The following is a 12,698-nucleotide window of genomic DNA, read 5'->3' as shown; positions in this document are numbered from 1 at the left end:
AAGCCCGTTACATTTTTGGATAGCTGTAATTGTTAGAAAGGGAACATAAATGGTACAGTGGATAGAGGACTTGACTTGGAGTCAGGAACATTTATCTTCCTGAGTTTAAAACTGTCTTCAGGCATTTACTAGCCATGTGACCCTAAGAGAAGTCACTTAACCCTTTTTGCCTCAGTTTTTCATGTAAAATGAGCTGGAGAAGGAAATGGCAAACCACTTTAGCATCTTTGCTAAGAAAACCCCAAATGGCATCACTAAGAGCTGGTCATGACTGAAAAATGATTGAACAACACATTTTAGAATGTTTTTCTGTACATTAAGGTGAACTTTACCTCTTTGTAGCTTCTGTTTGCTCCTAGACTTGTTCTATTGAGCTGAATGAAACAATTATATCTCTTCTTCCACTTAAGACATAATTTCAAGTGTTTCAAGAGTTATCTTAACCTCCTTATCCCCTATGAGTCCCCTCTTCTTTAGACTAAAGCCACATTTTTTCAACTAATCTTCATATGGCTTACTCTATTGGATTTTCAACACATTTTTGTCCTCCTTTGGGATTCTCTATAAATTGCTAATGTCTTTGATAAATTCTGGTGCCCAGAACTAGACATCATATTCTTGTTGTGACCAGACAAGGATATAGTACAGTGATATTATCACTTCTTTATTTTTATAATTTATGCCTCATAATGCAATCCAAGATGACATTAGCTTTACTAATTGCCATGTAACACTATTGACCTATATTAAGCATGTAGTCCTCAAAAATTCCTTTTTACATACAACCTGAAGACTAATCATGCTTCTCCTATAACATTCTTATGAAGTCATTTGCTGAGCATAGGATTAAAACCCTAATTCCATCCCAGGTAGTACGTGATACTCTCTAGGTATGTATATTCCACCTTTCTTCAAGGCAGCAAAATAAAGACACACATTATCTTTCTTCTTTGCTTTCCTTACTAGCCTCAGCTCATTCTGAATTTTAGCAGTTCTGACTTGATTCTTACAGTGCTGCATTTCTTAATCACCCTTTGATGACATGATTTGTACATGTCTTTTACAAAAAAAAATTTGGTGAGTTCCTGGTACATCCTCAGTGGAAAGAGAAGTTGGAAAAATGAAAGTTTTGGAGGTTGGGAAGATAATGAGTTCTGTTTTGGACATTTTGAGTTTGATTCACTCATGAGACATACAGTTCAATATTCCAGAATGAATTCAGTAAGGTAAAATTGAATATTAAGAAAGATAAGACTGAATATATATTTCTGGGAATCATATACAAACAGATGATAATTTAATCCATAAGAGTTGATTACCTCAACAGTCAAGAAGGAATCAAAAAGAAAACCCAGATCAGAGCCTTGGGGGATATTCATTGTTGGTGGGCACAAGCTGGATAAAGAGCCAGGAAAGGAGACTGAGAAAGAATAGTTAGACAATTAGTAAAAGAATCATTTTACTTCCCTTCAAACTATTCTCTGTCTCAAACTTTTCTAATACTATTGAAGACACCATGATGCTCTCAGTCTTGCAGGCTCACAATCTTTGGTCAGTCTCATTTTCTTACTTTTACTCACCTAATATATCCAATCTATTTTCAAGGCTTTTGATTTCTACCAAAATCTCTAATGTATATATACTTCTCTCCATTTACACAGCTGCCACCCTGGTGCAGGCCCTCATTAGTTCATGAGTGTACTATTGTAATAACATATAGTTGTAATAGCATGTAGTTTTTTTTTTTCTGTGCCTCAAATCTCTCCCCACTCCAATCCATCCTCTGCTCTACTTCCAAAGTGATTTCCTAAAATGCAAGTCTAATCATGTCATATCACTACTCAATAAAATCTAGTGGTTCTTATTACATCTGGATCCAGGAGAAAGTTATCAACAATATAAAAAACTAAGGAGTAGAAGAAAAAAGGATGAGGCATGAGGAAAGACTATTATATATATTCAGCTAGATTATTTGTGGAGTGACCAACCAAAATGGAGAAGAATAAGGAAATAGTGTATCCAATCTTTCTCTGATAACTATTCCAGAAAAGAACTAGAAAAAGTACCAGATCAAGCCTTCCTTCTGTTGCAGCTGCCATTGAGGCTACAATTGCACTGCAGCCATGTCCATCCACTACACCATGGCCATGGGCCTCAACAAGGGACACAAATTATTAAGAACATTTCAAAGCCATGGCATTGCAGCCGCCATTGGTGCCTGACCAAACACACCAAGTTTGTGAGAGATACGATCTGGGAGGTGTGTGGGTTTGCCCCTTATGAGAGGCGGGTCATGGAATTTTTAAAAGTCTCCAAGGATAGGGGCAGCTAGATGGTGCAGTGGATAGAGCACCAGCCCTGGAGTCAGGAGTACCTGAGTTCAAATCCTGCCTCAGACACTTAACACTTACCAGCTGTGTGACCCTGGACAAGTCACTTAACCCCAGTTGCCTCACAAAAAACATCTCCAAGGATAAGTGAACCCTAAAATTCATCAAAAAGGGTGGGAACTCCCTTCTGAGCTAAGAGGAAGAGAGAGGAGCTTAGCAATGTCCTGGCTGCCATGAGGAAGGCTGCTGCCAAGAATGACTAAACTGGACCCTGTCTGCCTTTCCCCAATTACTCAATAAAGAGTTGACAAAAAAAATACTAGAGCAAGTACTTATCAGGAAAAAAAAACAATTGAAAATTATATTGAGTAATTTTCTCAACCCAATTCAACATTTAGATGGAGATATCAGAGGACACATTAGCTAAGTGATACCTCACTTGTAGCACTGTTGTACAGACATTCCAGCACAGGGACAATACTAGGATTTGCCTGTGACTATATGCCAGGGAAAAAAGAGATCCTAAATGGTACATCAATGGGTCTGCTGAAAATACAAAATGTTAGTTCTTTTGCTTACTACTCAGTGCTAATTTCCAGATCTAGGGAACAAGTGAAGAGGGAACCTGTGCCTAGGATTATCGGTCCAGGGAAGACAACTTTCATGGGTTTTAGGCCATATACTAATCTTGGAACAAGGATAGAAGCAAGCAACTTGGTGGTTGTGAACACAGAAGCAGTGGTATTACAGCTCTCAGTCCAATTTTAAGACTGTGGTGAAATAACCAAGTTAGGAAGCCCAAACCAAAGGAAAGCCTATAGTTATGTCACTCTGAACCTGTTAAGCTTTTCTCTTGGACACTCTCTTGGTCTAAACTCTGCAAGTTCCTGACATGAATTGGGATTTATGCAACATAACTGTGCACTTGCTCATGGTCAGTGTTTCAGTTGACTGCTACTGACAGAATAGTAGGAATAATTACAGCTGAATTCCCCAATACAACTTATCCAAAAAGATGTAGAAAATATACTAGGCTGAGTCTTGATTGGGAAATCCAAGAAATAATAAGAGTAAATGATATTTCCAGACAAGGTTAGCATAGGGAGTTAGACAGAAAAGTTGAAGGACAAGGTCTAGCCATCAGCCCACTGTGTGAAACATTCCAGCCAAAGGAACTAAAAGATGACTGAGACTTTGCACCCATGCAAGAAGAGTTCACAGATTCATAAATGTGTGCCCAAACTTGTTCAGGATGCAAGAACAGGTGCGAAGTGACAACTCTGTCTCCACTGCAATTCTTGTTTAGAGATCCAAGGCCCACTGAAGAGGGAACCTGCCCATAGGGATGATATGCCAGGGTTAAGAGTAGACGGTTACAGGCTCTAGGCTATGTACTGTGGAAGGAACAAATTCAGAAGGAAAAAATAGCTATGTGGCAATGACACCAGAGGTGGATCAGGGTCTAACTTTGAGACCTAGATCAGTCTGATTCCTTCAGCAGAATAACCAGAGCAAGAATCCCAAATCAAAAGGGAAATGAGGAACCTGCAGTTTTGTCCCTTTGAATCAGCAGTGCTTTCCAGCTGGCTGATGTTGAGTATAGCAGTCAACTGGAGCTCCAACCAAGGGCAAGCTCACAAATGTGCTATGCAGATCCAAACCCAGATCAGTAAAGTAGTCCTCTAACTTCACCCTGGGTCAGATCACTTTGGGAACACTGAGAGTTTGTAGCCTAATTCATATTCCCTCCTTATTCTCTCATACATTCTACTCTTTATAATTTCTCCAATTTCTGTTTGCTCCTTTCTTATATAACAAGTTTGCTTACTATTAAATATTTGTGATGGAATTTTATGTATCTTACAGCATTTTGGAAGGAGGTGATATAGTGAGTATAAGCTAATTGTTGTGGTCTCCCTTAAGATGGTATGAGAAGAATAATAACTTTTCTTTTGAAGTCAGAGTCATATCCTAAATGTGACAAGAGATATTTGAGAGAGCAACTAGATAGAATTCTAACCCAATACTATTCTTGGAGACAGATCAAGTGCCCACATCCCTCCTCTGCTCTCCCTCAGAGAGAAGTAAGTCAGATCCCAAGGATACTCAGCTAAACTATCTGCGAAGCACAAGTCTATATATGTATACATCCCATGTGGACCTACCTAAGCTGTACAGGCAGATGTAATTCACACAGGTAATTTCAGATATGGAAATGATCTCATACTAAATCAGTTCAACCTATTCCTGGTAAAGAATCTTATTTCCAAATACTTCAACAACAACAACAATAACAGCAAGCTCCTTTATCTTTGAACATCTATAATAGGTCAAATCCATTATCTCCTTGAGGTGGTCAACTCTACTTTTAGGTAGTCCTATTAAGAAGGCTTTCCTTAAACTGAGATTAAATCTACTTCTGGGGGCCAAGTAGAACAAATCTAATCCTTCATTCAGTTTTTCAAATACTTAAAGTCAACTATCTTACCCCACCATTGATAATTTCACTTCTGCGGCTAAATGAACATGTATAATTCCTTTAGTGGGTTCTCATATAACAAAGCCCTGTCCCTCCGCATCACTTTAACTGTCAATGTCCTTCCTAAATTTGGATTCTAATACAGAACATAATATCCTAGATATTGTTTAACCAGAACAAAGAATGTCAGAATTGTAACCAACCAGTCTGAAATAAGACCCTGTCGCTTTTTAAGGGGGTATTTTGTCTGTTGTATAATCTCTCTTAGTCCAAATTGAGGGAAAAGAAGTAGAAGGAGGCATCTGGAGCTTTTATTGGCCAGAAACAAAGCAAGAGGAGCTAGAGGAGGGGCTTATATGTGAAACCTTATACTGTGACAAACTGAAAAATTAGGGTTCAACTTTTGGTGAAGTCTGCAACAGTATGACTTTTTCATAGAATTAACTATTGATGATTATTTTATTCCCATCTACCACTTTCCTGACTCAGAATTTATTGCCATACACAAAGGAATCCACTCACTTTAATTACAGTGTGAGAGCCTGTTATTTCCTGATAGCATTTCAGATAACATTGTTGGCACCAGAGTCCACCTTAGCTACTGGCCAGGTACCTGCACAATAAAAAAATGCATAGTAGTGACAGCAAGATTACATTATTCTGTCTTCTCGAAGTCTGTCAGGAGATCTGAGAATGTCAGGTAATGTGGTAATTATGTTTAAAGGAACTGGAGAATTAAAAAAAATATTACAGAATAATCTGCTGAAACATGCAATCGTTATGTGGCTACATGTCCTTTTCCATTATGTTACCATAAAAAAAAATGATGGGTTAGAGTTGTTCTGTCTATTTCTCCCACCGCCCCCCACCTCCAACCTCCATTGGTTATCAACAGAAGAGATGAAAACTGAAAACTTGACAAGAAGGGTGACAAGTTCCCCCATCCTGGCTGCAGTTGACAAAGGAATGAAAAATGCTTAGGTACAATATGATAGGAAGTCCTTCATGTCTCTTCTTGAAGGAACAGGTACACACAAAATAAGAAGGCTCTCTGCATAGTTTTCTTTTGTTATCAGAGTTGGCATTGGCCTCAAACAGTGGGGGATGGGGGGAAGGGAGAGGAAAAATTCGATTCAGAGGGGTCTCTGTGATGACCATGGGGGAAACCTCATTTAAATCTTTGCAAAAGAACCCTCCAACCATTGTTTTCTTCCATTGTTCAGGAACCTCTAATGAGATGTAGTTAGCTTTGACCTTCCAAATCTCAGGAACTTCCTGGAACTTTTCTGTTGGGGAAAGGCTAGGTTGGTGTGATAGTATGATTGGAGATTTGTCTCTTACAACCATTAGAATAATGTGTACTCAATTTTTGCCTAGACTAAGATTTCATCACTATGGGGAACTTTCATGTGTGGAAACTCCCTACATTAACCTAAATCATCTGTAATATATAGTGTTAGTTTCCTGGGGAATGGAAGGATTAAATGAGTCTTTCATGGACACATAAACAGCACATAGTGCTTAGCACAATGATATGCATATAGTAAGCACTATATTAATGTTAGCTATTATTACCATTAAATATGTCAGACACAAGACCTGAAACCAAATCTTTCTTACTCTAAGTCTACTTTTTTATACACTAAAGCTGACTACTCAATTCTCAGTAGTTGCTGCATTCAAAGGGCACTTAAGAAATGCATTTTTTCTTTTTTAAAAAAAAAGTGTCAGAGTTTGAGATGGCAGATAATTTATGCAATATATCCCTTTAAAATAATGTCTTATAAATTGATATTATATGCTTGCATATATATCAGTGTGCTTTATAGTTTTAAAAAGACTTCATATTTCCCAACTGGAAATGTTTATTGTAATATTATCAATACATCAAATTCCAGAATAGATACCTTATAGTTTCCCTAAATCACTTGAATTCAAATGTTTTTTCTTCCCCCTCCAATCTTCCAAATAATTTTCATTTAGAAATGAAGAAAGGCAGGCCGATGGGAATAAAATAACAATTTCATATCATATCTCTGCTTTATATTATTATTACTTGTGCATATATTTTATTTGTTCAATTAGACTAAGTTCTTGGATCAAATGACAAGAATCATTTCTTATACAGCATCTAATACAATAGCTAATAATAAATATTTCTTCAGGGAATTAATGTGCTTTATTTTTAAATTTACTTTTATATTGTGAGTTTCACAAACATCCATAAGCACAATCATTTTCATATGCAAGAACCAAAAAAGATGAATATGAAACTATCACTCTATTAACTTGCACCTTATCAGTTTTTCAAAATCATGTAATAAACATGGTAGTTCAAAAATTCCTGTTTGTTTGTATCTCTCTCTTTATGAAGTTCCTTCTCAGTTCCATGCATTAGAAAGTTTCATTAATGTCCTTTCCTTTTTTTGACACTATTATTGATATGCTTCTTTCTACCTACTCCTAATCCCCCTCCCCACAAAACAACAACAAAAAGCAACTCTTTTGTGAGAAATAAACATAGTCAAGTCCATCCACTGGTTGTGTTTAAAACTATTTCTTTCATCCAGAATTTCTAGTCCCTTACCTCTCTGCCAGGAGGATGGAAGCTTGTTCTTGATCTTGTTTTATTCTTGTTCTTGTTCTTGTTCTCTGCCTTCTCCTCCTCCTTCTCCTCCTTCTCCTTCTCCTCTTCCTCAATTGGTCTCCATATTATAGCTAACCTCCAAGTTGTCAGGTCTTTGCTAATGTAAAAAGTGCTACTATAATTATCTTTCTGTTGAATTCATTGGGGAGTATAGGACTAGTAGTGATAGTACTGGGTTAAAGAGCATGTACAATTTAGTATCTTTTGTGTTATAGATTCAAATACTTTCCAGAACAACTAGATCATTTAAGAATTCTACCAATAGTGCACTTGTGTCCCTGTTTCCCCTTTGACTCTCCAACAACAGATTGGCTCAGCTCTTCCTTATAAAATACAGTTCTATTTCCAAATCCCAAACTGCACCAGCTTCTCAGGGGTTCCATGCTGGGCTAGCTAGCACCACCTGGAGTCCTTCCTCCAAGGTTGTTAAAACTGAGGACAAACAATTCAAAACAGAAATAATCACAAATAAGTCCATTGTTTGAAGGTGGGGTAAGAAGGGAACAAGAGAAGGAAATTCCTCTCTCCCACTGGTACAGTTCGTAGAGTTCTTCCTTTGGTAAAATTTTTGTCTTTGCTCTCTGGATACAGCTGGTTAGAGAGCAGCAAAAAGAGAAGTCACAGTTTAGTCTTACCAAAAACATAAATGTAGCCAATCACAGGAAGCTACCCCCATTGCATGATAGATGATGAAGAGGTCTACATGTTAGACAATCTAGACATTCTTCAAAGGCTCCTCAAGGGCACCTCCTTATTAGTTGAACAGGACTTCCCCAGATATTCTTGTGTTACATGTTTCTTTATTGCCTCTGTTATTATTTGAATTTTTTTTCTTTTTGTTATGATTAGCATTTTAAGAACTATATCAAATAATACTCATACAATAATATTCAACATTCTTGTTTTATAATATTTCTCAATTACTTCTATTACCTGTTAATTTTAGAGAAATACTCTTTAATAATTAAGGAAATAGGTGGTACAGTGGATAGAATGCTAGGACTAGAGTTAGGAATAAATGAGTTCAGAATCAACCTTACATAATTCTTTAGTTATATGACCCTAGACAAGTCACATAACATCTGCCTGACTCAATTTCCTCAACTGTAAAATGAACATAATCATAGACCTTACTTGACAGAATAGTTGTGAAGATCAAATATTTCCTTCCCTTGTGCATCTTATAGTTGTTAATGTTTTCTACATATTTAGATATTGCATTTTGTCAAAAGTGTTTCCCAGATTTCTGTCTCCCTTCTAATTTTGGATGTGTTGCTTCAGTTTGTACAAAACCTTTTAAATTTAATGTATTCAAACTCATCCATTGTCCATTTCATAATATTTTCTATCTCTTGTTTGATCATAAACTGTTCTCCTTTCCATAAATCTTAGAGGTAAACTATTACTTCTACTCCTAATTTAGATATGGTCTGATATTGTATGTCAAACTTTTGTACCCATTTTGACCTTATTTTAGTATAAGGTGTAAGATGTTGGTCTATGCCTAGTTTCTGCCATACTGTCTTCCAGTTTCCAAGCAGTTTTTGCCAAATACTGAGTTCCTATCCCTGAAGCTGCAGTCTTTAAGTTTATCAAACAGTACATAACTAAAGTTATTTACTACTGTGTCTCCTGTGCTTAACCTATTCCATTTATCCTCCACTCTATTCCTTAGCCAGTACCAAGTACTTCTGATGACTGCAGCTTTATAGTAATGCTTCAGATTTGGTACAGCTAGCTCACCATCATGTGCATTTTCTTCATTAGTTCCCTTGATATTCTTGACCTTTTGGTTTTCCAGATGAATTTTGTTATTATTTTTTCTAGCTCTAAAAATAATTTTTAGGTAGTCTGATTGATATGGCACTGAATAAGTAAATTAATTTAGGTAGAATTATCATTTTATTATATTAGCCTATCCATGAGAAATTGATATTTTTTCAATTATTTAGATCTGATTTGATTTGTGTGAAAAGTGTTTTGTAATTGTGTTCATAGAGTTCTTGGATTTGTCCTGGCAAGTAGACTCCCAAGTATTTTATACTGTCTACCATTACTTTAAATGGAATTTCTCTTTCTATCTCTTGCTGCTGGACTATGTTGGTCATGTATAGAATTGCTGATGATTTATGTGTATTTAGTTTATATCCTGCAACTTTGCTAAAGTTTTTGATTGTTTCAAGTAATTTTTTGGTTAATTCTCTAGGACTCTTTAAGTATAGCATCATATCATTTGCAAAGAGTCATAGTTTTGTTTCCTCCTTGCCTATTCTAATTCCTTTAATTCCTTTTTCTTCTCTTATTGCTAAAGCTAACATTTCTAGTACAATATTAAATAATAGGGGTGATAATGGACATCCCTGTTTCACCCCTGATCTTATTGGGAATGCCTCTAACTTAGCTCCATTACATATAATGCTTGTTGATGGTTTTAGGTAGATGCTGTTTATTATTTTAAGGAAAGCTTCACCTATTCCTAAGCTCTCTAGTATTTTTATTAGGAATGGATGTTGTATTTTTTCAAAAGCTTTCTCTCCATCTATTGAGATAATCATATGATTTTGGTTAGTTTTCTTATTGATGTGGTTGATTATGTTGATAGTTTTGTTGAACCAGTCCTGCATTCCTGGTATAAATCCCACTTGGTCATAGTATATTGTCCTAATGATCACTTACTGTAATCTCTTTGCTAATATCTTATTTAAGATTTTTTCATGAATATTCATTAGGGAAATAGGTCTAAACTTTTTCCTTCTTTGGTTTAGCTCTGCCTGGTTTTGGTATCAACACCATATTTGAGTCTGAAAAGGAATTTGGTAGAACTCTTTCTTCACCTATTTTTCCAAATTATTTTTATAACATTGGAATTCATTTTTCTTTAAATGTTTGGTATAATTCACTTATAAACCCATCTGTCCCTGGAGAATTTTTTTAGGGAGTTCATTAATAGTTGATCAATTCCTTTTTCTAATATGGGCTTCTTTAAGGATTTTATTTCCTCTTCAGTTAATCTGGGCAATTTGTATTTCTGTAAATATTTATCAAATTTCACTTAAATTGTCAAATTTATTGACATGTAATTGAGCAAAATATCTCCTAATTATTGCTTTACTTTCCATATCATTGGTGGTAAAATCACCCCTTTCATTTTTGATACTTTTAATTTGGTTTTCTCCTTTCTTTTTTTTTAATCAAATTAACCAAAGTCTTACCTCTTTTATTTTTTTTCATAAAACCAGCTTTTAATTTTATTGCTTAGTTCTATAGTTTTCCTACTTTCAATTTTATTAATTTCTCCTTTGATTATCAGGATTTCTAATTTAGTATTTAGTTGGGGATTTTTAATTTGTACTTTTTCTAGCTTTTTTGGTTGCATGCACAATTCATTGATCTCTGTATTCTCTTTTTCATTAATGTAAGAATTTAGAGATATAAAATTTCCCCTAATCACTGCTTTGGCTGCATCCCATATGTTTTGGTATGTTGTTTCATTATTGTCATCATCTTGGATGAAGTTATTGATTGTTTCTGTGTTCGTTGCGTGACCCACTCATTCTTGACGATGAGATTGTTTAGTTTCCAATGAATTTTCAATCTACCTTTCCATGGGTCTTTATTATGTGTAATTTTTATTGGATCATGATCTGAGAAGAATGCATTTACTAGTTCTGCCTTTCTACATTTGACTATGAGATTTTTGTGCCCTAATACATGGTCAATTTTTGGATATGTGCCATGTACCACTGAGAAAAAGGTATATTCCTTTCTATACCCATTCAATTTTTACCAGACATCTATCATATCTAACTTTTCTATCATTCTACTCACCTCTTTAACTTCTTTCTTACTTATTTTGCAGCTAGATTTATCTAATTCTGAGAGGGGAAGATTAAAATCCCCCATTATTATAGTTTTGCTATTTCCTCTTGTACCTCATTTAACTTCTCCTCTAAGAATTTGGATGCTATACCACTTGGCACACACATGCTTAGTATTTATATTATTTAATTATCTATCATACTTTTTAGCAAGATGTAGTTTCCTTCCTTATATCTTTTAATTAGATCATTTTTGCCTCTGCTTTGTCTGAGATAAGAATTGCTACCCCTGCTTTTTTCTTTTTTTAATTCATCTGAATCATAATATATTCTACTCCAACATTTTACATTTACTCTGTGTGTATCTCCCTTCTTCAAATGTGATTCTTGTAAACAGCATATTGTAGGATTCTGGTTTTCAATGCATTCTGCTATTCACATCTGTTTTATGGCAGAGTTCATCCCATTCACATTCACAGTTATTATTACTATTTCCCTCCATTCTTTTTACTCCTTTTGTATATTTTCTCCCTTCTTTCACCCTATTCCTCCTCACCAATGTTTTTCTTCTTAACCCTGCCTCCCCCAATCTGCCCTCCCTTTTATCAGCCCCCTCCTTTTTCTTAACCCTTTTCTCACCTGAGTTTACTCTCCCTTCTATAAGTGCCCTCCTATTCCCCTTATTTTACTTCCCTAAAGAATAAGCTAAATTTCTTTATCCAAATTAACATATATGTTACTCCCTCTTTGAAACAAATCTGATAAGAGTAAGGTTGAAACAATGCTCACCCTTCCCTTCTTTCCCTCTATTGTAATAGTTTTTTGTACCTCTTAATATGATGTAATTAACCCCATTCCACCTCCCCTTTCCTCTTCTCCTCATATACTTTTTTTCAACCTTAATTTTCTTTATATCATCACATCAAAGATAATTATATTTATACCCTCTGTGTATATTACTTCTGGTAGCCCAAATAGATATACAGTTCTCAAGAGTTATAAGTGTAATTTTCCTGTGTAGGGATGTAAACATTTTATCATTATTAAATAACATTTTCCTCCATTTACCTTTTAAAACTTCTCTTGATTATTGTATGTTAAGATCAAATTTTCTATTCAGCTCTTGTCTTTTCATCAGAAAACCTTAAAAGTCCCTTATTTCATTGAATGTACATTTTTTCCTTGAAAGAGAATGTACAGTTTTGTTGGGTACTTGACTTTGTGTTGCAATCCAAGCTCCTTTGCCTTCTGGAATATCATATTCCAAGCCTTGCCATCCTTTATTGTTGAAGCTGCCAGGTCCTATGCAATCCTGAGTGTGGGTTCATGATATCTAAATTGCTTCTTTCTGGCTGCTTGCAGTATTTTCTCCTTCATCTGATAATTCTGGAATTTGGCTACAATATTCCTTGCAATTTTCTTTT

At 35.4% G+C, this 12,698-nt stretch overlaps 1 pseudogene; it reads left to right on the top strand.

The window, feature by feature from the left end:
* The first annotated feature begins 2,123 nt into the window (after window positions 1-2,123).
* Window positions 2,124-2,593, top strand: LOC122751155 (annotated as a pseudogene).
* Window positions 2,594-12,698: the final 10,105 nt, after the last annotated feature.

Source organism: Dromiciops gliroides, chromosome 3 (genome assembly GCF_019393635.1).
Source record: "Dromiciops gliroides isolate mDroGli1 chromosome 3, mDroGli1.pri, whole genome shotgun sequence".
In the NCBI taxonomy this organism is placed as follows: Eukaryota; Metazoa; Chordata; class Mammalia; order Microbiotheria; family Microbiotheriidae; genus Dromiciops; species Dromiciops gliroides.
The sequence above is the reverse complement of the archived record's forward strand: the minus strand, read 5'-3'. Positions and strand labels throughout refer to the sequence as shown.